General features: G+C 56.3%; 1 pseudogene; it reads left to right on the top strand.

The window, feature by feature from the left end:
- The first annotated feature begins 5,851 nt into the window (after positions 1-5,851).
- LOC148776409 (uncharacterized) lies at positions 5,852-7,228 on the top strand (annotated as a pseudogene).
- Positions 7,229-7,998: the final 770 nt, after the last annotated feature.

The raw sequence follows: 7,998 nt of genomic DNA on the forward strand, positions 1-7,998 counted from the left end.
CTGAGGCCTATACATGGACCTGTCCATCCCAACCTCATTCTCTTCCTTCCATAGGCCCTCTGGGGGCTCCTTGGGAGCGGAAGGTGCTTCCTGACTGCAGGAAGAGTCAGTCGGGGTGGGCGAGGGGAGCGGGCAGGAGCAGGCTGGGGTGGGACCTGATGCTAAAGGGGGTCACTTCCCTCTCCCACAGACAGTCAGGAGGCTGCCCGGTACGTGGAGGAGTGTTGGAAATCAGCCTTGTCTCGGGGATAATGTGTAGAACTGTGGGTGTGGACTTCAGGGTGGATCACACCACAGTGCAAACTCTCCGCTGTCCTGGCACCTGGGGCTGGTCACTGATAAAAATCTTAGTGGTTTAAGAAATGCATGTGCCATGCTGAGCATGTGCCTGGCACCAAGGGGAGGCCACTGTGGGCAGTGGCCGTGTACCAGCCCAGGGGAGTTGCTGAGTCATTCAGCTCAGCCCAGTACCCCCCAGGGCAGCCTTCAGGAGCCATGCGATGGTGCCCTTTGGGGGTTCTGGGGGGTCCTTCCCTCCCCTCTGCGAGTCCTCAGGGGAACTGTCAGGGGACACTTCCTGGCTGGAGAAATTCTTCTGGATCCTAGATGGGAGTGCAGGTAGGGGTAGTAGCTAAGGGACCCAAAGCCCCCAGGCCCATGTTTTCAGCCCGATTTGCCGAGTGAACCTATCGTGTGTGTGGATGGGGGGAGTGTACGTGTCTGGGGCGAGGAGCTTATCGTCTAGAAACGGGCTCAGCTGTGAGACGCGTGGGAGCAGCTCACACTCATGCTCGAGCGGTGGCTGCCTGTGGAGCGGGGGCCCCGGCTCTGGGCTCCGTGTACCAGGCCACATGGTCACTGTTAGTTTGCAGTCAGCCCGGTTTCAAACTCCCAAAAGACAAGGACTATCTGACATTTAAAAAAAACATTGTATCCTCTTCCCAGGTGGTGAAATTGTATCCTCTTCCCAGGTCAGTGCAGGAGATGTAAGAGACCCAGGTTCGATCCCTGGGTCGGGAAGATCCCCTGGAGGAGGGCATGGCAACCCACTCCAGTATTCTTGCCTGGAGAATCCCATGAACAGAGGAGCCTGGGGGGCTATAGTCCATACAGCTGCAGAGTCAGACACAACTGAAGTGACTTAACGCACACACACACCCTAGATGGGCACTGGCCGACACAATGGGATGAATGAATGGATGGATGGATGCTAGGTGGGCGAGCGGTCAGGTCAGGGTACGTGGACAGTGAATATTGCATCCTGCCTGGGCATCGAGGAGCCAGGTGGGCATCCTGGGTGGGCATCCAGTGGTCTGTGTCTAGCCTGCCTTGTGCCCTCCACCTGCCCTGTAGAGGGAGGCTGGGAGGGCTGGCACATGTGCGGCCTTCTTGATCAAGGTCAGGGACGCCCCCACCCCATTCCATTACTGGGTCCCAGAACCCCCTTTCGGTGCAGGGGTTGGTGCCTTCCTCAGCGAGGGAGCTACTGTAAAGGCAGGAGCCACATGCCACCTAGCAAAGAATGGGTGCTTAATAAATGCTTGTGGGTCGAGGTATCTACTTGCTGGGTGGGCCAGCAACTCTGACCAGGGCCACCAGCCAGCTGGGGACAACGCTGCTGAACTGGCCGGCCCACCAGGCTGCCCCTGGACTGAGGTGCCCGCCAGCCTCGTGACCCAGCTGAGAGGGAGGGTTTGGGGCCCAGGAGTGCCCTGAGGTTGGCAGGGACCTGGAATTCCACTCAAAGAGGCAGCCTCTTCCACCACGCTCTGGGGCAGCCTGGAGCAGGGTGACTGGGAGGCCACCTCGCCCACACCTGAGAGCCTGTGCTGAGAAGAGCCGGAGTCCACTCCCAGAGGCAGCCGTCTCCCACCCTGGGACTCAGACCCAGGCTCTGGGGAGCAGGCCCACTTGTGGAAATGGCCATGTTTCCACTGTGTGGACTCAGGCTGGGATCCAATCCTGTGTGGACTGGCTGTGACCTTTGGGCGTTGCTGGTTGGAGTGCTTCCTTGTCTGTAAACTGCTTACAGAGATGCTTACATACAATGGACCAGTACACAGCCGAAAAGCAGAATACTATAGTGTGGGTGAGAGAAGGCAATGGCAAGCCACTCCAGTACTCTTGCCTAGAAAATCCCATGGATGGAGCAGCCTGGTAGGCTGCAGTCCGTGGGGTCGCTAAGGGTCGGACACGACTGAGAGACTTCACTTTCACACATTGGAGAAGGAAATGGCAACCCACTCCAGTGTTCTTGCTTGGAGAATCCCAGGGATGGGGGAGCCTGGTGGGCTTCCACCTATGGGGTCACACAGAGTCGGACACGACTGAAGTGACTTAGCATAGTGTGGGTGAACCTTGCACACAGGTCCTGTGACCAAAGCCAGGCCTAAAAATCTGGGTAGAGGATGCATCCTGAACAGGCAAATCCATAGAGGTGGAAAGTAGACTGGTGGTTTCCAAGGGCTGAGGGGAGAGGTCATGGAGAGCAACTGCTTAATGGACACGAGTTGTCTTCTGGGCTGGAGAAAATGAGCTGCAGCTCCGTAGAGATGGGGATTGCACACTGAGCTGTTCACTCTAAGAGGGTTCATTTTCTGGTATGTGAACCTCACCTGAGTGAACATTATGGGGTTGCTACTGACCTCACTGGGAGGTTGGGATGACGGAGAGATGTGAGGCCAATGTGAGGCCTAGCAGCCGCAACCCTTGCTACCCCCCTGCACCCCTGCTCCGCCCCGGCGACTCCAGACTGTGGCCAGTGCAAAGGCCACAGATGAGGCCTCACAGATGAGGCCAGGCGGTGAGCGCATCCTTTAGCCAGAGGTAAAGGGGACTTCTGCGGCTGCTTCAACAGCTGTGACCAAGGTTCCCGTGCTGCGGACCCAGGCTCCAGCCTTGGGTTTGCTGGGCAGCTTTGGGCTGGTCCTTCAACCTCGGTCCGTTTTTTAATCTGCCCAGACCTGCCTTGGCAAGTGCATGTGGCCGCTGCATCTGACGCATCACCCCTGTCATAAATCCCTGTCCCTCAGTTCTGTCTTCACCGTGCAGGCCACTCCCAGGGAGAGTACCAGGGATCGCGCGGTTCTTGCGTTTCTTGTCTGTCTTCCACACAGACCAGAGTCCACGGTGAGTCCACGGTGGGGAGGTCTGCTCGATCTGGTGTGTCCATGTGTTTATTCCCAGCACACCCAGGGCCTGGCACACAGTAGGTGCTTAATAAATGTCTACGGAAGGAACAAAGGGTAGAGCGGGGCAGGCCTACTATCCTAAGTGCTGTGAGGTCAGGGCTACCACCATCCCCACCTTGAGCTCCTGGTCCGAGATGCAGCCTGAGGCCTGGAGCCTTCCTCCCCCTCAGCCACCCAGCTCCTCCCACTCCCAGGACCTGAGTGTCCCACACCCACTGCCCCAAAGCCTTTTTCTCAGGCTCGCAGCCACCCCAGCGCAGCTCCCTTCCCTGAGAACCTCTGTCATAAAGAAGGTGAGGCCCTGATCTGGCCTGTCTCCCCGCCCCCGGGCCTTCCTCACCCAAGGGAACCTTGGTTATAAATATGGGGGTCACGCCTTGCATGTGTGTTAGGCACCTTTCATCTGGGGAGCTCCTGGCTGTTAGGAGGCTAATTAGCGGCTCTCTGGGAAGGGTGAGTAAGAGCTGACGTCGCAGCCCGGGCAATGGCTAACTAGGCAGCACGGGGCCTGGTCCGCCTGGGGAGAAGTGGGTGCGCCGTGCTTCAGCACACCCTCCCCCACTTCTCCTTGCTGCAGGAACTCTTCACAAGGGTCCCTTCTGTCTTAATAATAAAGGCCATCTTTTATTGAGTGCTTCCTGTGTGCCGAGGGCTTGCTAAGCCCCTCCTGTCTACTGAACGCACCCGCCTGTGCAAAGCACCAGGGGGCGATTGTGAAATGATAACAACTGGGGCTCTCATTATCAAACCTCACTCCTCCCGGCAGCGATCCAGGACTCCGTGCGTGACCTCATGGCATTCCTGAGAAGCCCTTAGTGTACCATCTCACATGGAATAAGTGCTTGATAAGTGGTTAGTTATCACTGTTCATCTGCAGAACAACCTGATGAGGTAAGGTCCTATGTTATCCTCATTTCTCAAGTAAGGAAGCTGAGGCTCAGAGAGGCTGAGCCACTTGCTGGAGATCACACAGCGAATCAGGAGCAGAGCCAATATTCAAACTGGGCTGGTTTGACTCTGAAGCTGCAACAGATTTCCAGATGCTCCTCTCTCCCTCCCCACAACCTGGAGGTGATTAGCCCCAAGGCCTGACTTGGCACAGTTGTAGTGTCACTGAGCAGAAAACTTCTCTTCATCCATCCTTCCAGCTGTGGGCTGATGGGCTAGGCCTGGATCAAAACACCCTGGAGATCAACTAATACAACTTATCTCCACCCCCATTTTTCTGATGAGAAAACTGGAGAGGAAAGTGACTGTGCAAGGTGACAGTCCTAATGAGAAGATACCTAGAGATTAAGCTTGAGGAATAGAGGCAGTGGAGTGGCTGGCGGTCACCTCACCCCTGCCATCAAACTGGCATTGATACCAAGTAAATGGTGCAGTGGTAAAGAATCCACCGGCAAATGCAGGAGACACAAGAGATGTGGGTTTGATCCCTGGGTTGGGAAGATCCCCTGGAGAAGGAAATGGCAACCCACTCCAGTATTCTTGCCTGGAGAATCCCATGGATAAAGCAGCCTGGAGGGTTACTGTCCAAGGGGCCACAAAGAGTTGGACATGAGTGAGTGACTGAGCTATACACACACAACGTCCTCACAGCAGAGTTCCCAGCCTCCCTTTGCATCTTGTTCCTGCCCCTCTTCCCCTCCAGGAGCTGCTCCAAGGATATGTGGGTGGGATGTGGGTTCAGGCAGCTGGCCAGGAACTGGGGCTGGGATCAGGGACGGGGCCCTCCATCTCCCTGCTCTGCAGGACAGTCCAGGGGGCAGGCCATGCCCCTTGTGGCACACCTGACGTGACACTGTAGTGACTCCAGAGCAGGCACATAGATAATTAAAAAGGCTCACTGGAGAAATGGCTGTATCCTGTACCCACAGTAGGGAGGAGCTGAAATGCCCAATGTGCAGGTGGATAGATAGCACAGCACGTTTTCTTACCATTGCTCACCTAGATCCAGCAAATGTGGCTCTACTTCAGGTTTTGGGGAGAAGCCCGCACAAATCTGGTTCAGGGAGCTGCAAGTTCATGAGCCAAGGGCACTTGGCTGAGGTTTCTGCTGGTGGGGCACAATTCCTGGGTGCTGAGGAGGGTGGCTAATTGTCCAGCTTTCTCTGCATGTTGCCCCTTTTGAAGTGGGGTCTTTGGGTACCAGATGCGTAGACCTGGGGCCTCTGACCCTCTACATCCCCTCCCCCTCCACCATCCAGTTCCATCCTTCCAGTCTCTGCATCGCTTCTCGCTGTCTACAGCGTCTCACCTGCTTTACCTGCTGCCTCAGACCCTCTCCCACCTCCCTGATATCTCTTCCCTCCTCTTGTCCGTCTCAACTTAGAGCTTCCTCAGAAAGGGAACAACAGCCTCCTCATCCCAACTCGGAAATAGTTTTCCATGCATACAAGTTCTTTGAGCAGCTTATTCTTTTCCTTCAGAGGAATTTGAACACTTTTTCAAATGGAACCGTATTTATTTATGAGATTATCTGTCTAAACGAATCTGCCTCTTCTGTTAGAAGGGGCCTCGTGAGATGGGAACATGGTGACGGCCACTTCTGGTCTTCAGTGCCCAGCAGGGCAGATTACACACCCAATGAGTGAATAACAGGATCCTCAGGACAGGAGGAGCCCCTGGGCCAGTGGTTCTATAAAGGTCTCCCCAGGAGCCGCTCCTGGGAACTTGTTAGCAAGGAAATGCAGATTCCCTGACTTTGGGTGTAGGACCTAGCAATCTGGGTTTGAAACAACTGGGCACCCAGATTCAGGGGGCCCACAGGCGTTCAAAGACCATTGGTGGAAGCAAATGCCCTGCTGTTGGATCAGTGGCCACCGCGGCAAAGGGCCGCCTATAAAAGGCACTGCGGATGAGCAAGGCCACGTCTTCAAAAGCAGCAAAGGGCAGCCCTTTTCTAAGGAGGGCCGGCCGGCGAGGGTACGGGATGCTGGGTCATCACGGGACCCCTGCCCCGGGCCGCCGTGCTGTTCGGCACACCGGCCACTGGAGGGCAGTGCGACCACGTGCATCGCGCCCCTGCCCGGCTGCAGGCGGGAGCAGCCCTCGGAGGCCTTCCGGGAGACGCAGGGCGGCTTCAGGCAAGAGACAAGAAGTCGGGATCGCGGCCCAGGCTGCGGCCTCGGCTCACAGGTCCCCTGGACGTACTCGGAGGCCGAAGGGGCCCGGCTGGAGCGCACCCCGGCCCGGGCGTCGCCGAGGGTGGGTGCGGGCACCTCCCTGCCTCGCCCCCTCCAAGGCCAGGCCTGCTGCCTGCAAGGCTGGAGCTTGGCTCGCTTGGCGCCTGGAAAGTTCAGCGGCCCCGAAAGCGCGGGACGCGCAGGGGAGGAGGCGCCGTCCGGCGCTGAGGGCAGAGCGCCTCCCGGGGAGGGCGGCGGGACCTGGACTGCCTCCCCAGAGGCAAAGGGCAGCCTCCCGCGTGACCCCGTCGGAGAGCAAAACAGGGCGGCCATCTCGGCAGCGCCTTAACCCCCTCGTGGCCGCGGCGCCCGGCCCGGCCCGGCCCGGCGGCGAGGGCACCGTGAGGGTTGGAAACTGCGATGCCACGGGGGCCGGAGCAGAGTTTCCAAGACCTGGAAGAAAACCTGGCATCCTGGCAACTGCCCCCGGGGTGGTGGTGGTGGTGGTGTTTGGAAACCCCATCCCGTATCCCATATAGCATTAGGAGCCCGAGCCTTTGTAAGTGAATTGGATTTGTTCCAGGCACTCCTTCCTTCTTTGCCCCTTATTCTTGGATCAGAAAGCTAGAGGCAGCGAACAGGCAGCAAACGTTGCTCCCGGTGGTCGTCTTCAGGTGTCTGGGACTAGCCCAGCGTCTGCTCCCCGCCAGACAAGTGTATCTCACAGCATAAACAGCAGCTTCTTCACGCTTAGGCCCGTCTCCAAGCCAAGCCAGGGACTGGCAGCTGAAGCGGAATTGAAGTGGCCTGCTCCTTTCAGCTCCTCGCCACCGGGAGGACTTTAGCCCCCTCTCTGAATGCCATTTGAGGAACCATAGGCCCTCCAGGCTCCGCCAGTCCCATGGTCTTGTATCTGACCTGGTTCACACATTGATACTGTCTGTCATTTGAGTACTTTTCAGCTCTTTGCACATCTCACTTTCTTCTTCTTAGCATCAGTTCTTCCAGATCCAGCTTAAATGTAAGCTCCATCAGGAAACCATCCTCCACTTCCCCGCTTCATTTCCAGCAGAGCCTGTCTTTTCCCTCCCTGCCCACCTGTGGTTTCTCCTCTCTGAACTGTGGGCACCGGGAGGGTAGGGACTGTGTGACGGTGGTCTTTGCATCCCCCTTGGTCCCTCCCATACAGGAAAGGGTTATTGCAAGAGTCAAAAAATTATGGAATGGTTTTGGTGTTGTAAACAAATTTTCCAAATATTTTGAACCTTGAGCGAAGGAACATGTAATGGGGTTTTATTAAGCCCTGTGATGGAATCCTTTTGTGTTTAATTGCTTTATTATTTTTAGTGGAAACGTCAAAGTGCCATAGGAACAAAAACCATGGGTCCTAGCTGATCAAGAGGACTAACTAACCACTGAGCTCCAAGTGTTCTTGTTGCTTCCTCTGTGTGACCTTGGGGTTGGAACCTGTGACATGTGAAGGCTGGCTCCAAGGACCAGAGAAGGAATGTCTGTGTGTCTGACTGGGCTTGAGGCTGTGATTTCAGGCTGCCATCTCAGGATAGGACAGAAAAGAAAGTGCCTTGACAGTCTTGGAGAAGATCGAAGCTAAAGGAAGAATCTTTTCTTTTTCCTTTTGAAAGAAAAAGCCCAAGTGCCCCCACGAAAGACTCTAGAAAACC

Source organism: Moschus berezovskii, chromosome 9, assembly GCF_049115385.1.
Source record: "Moschus berezovskii isolate FMDL1 chromosome 9, NW_MosBer_1.0, whole genome shotgun sequence".
Classification (NCBI taxonomy): Eukaryota; Metazoa; Chordata; class Mammalia; order Artiodactyla; family Moschidae; genus Moschus; species Moschus berezovskii.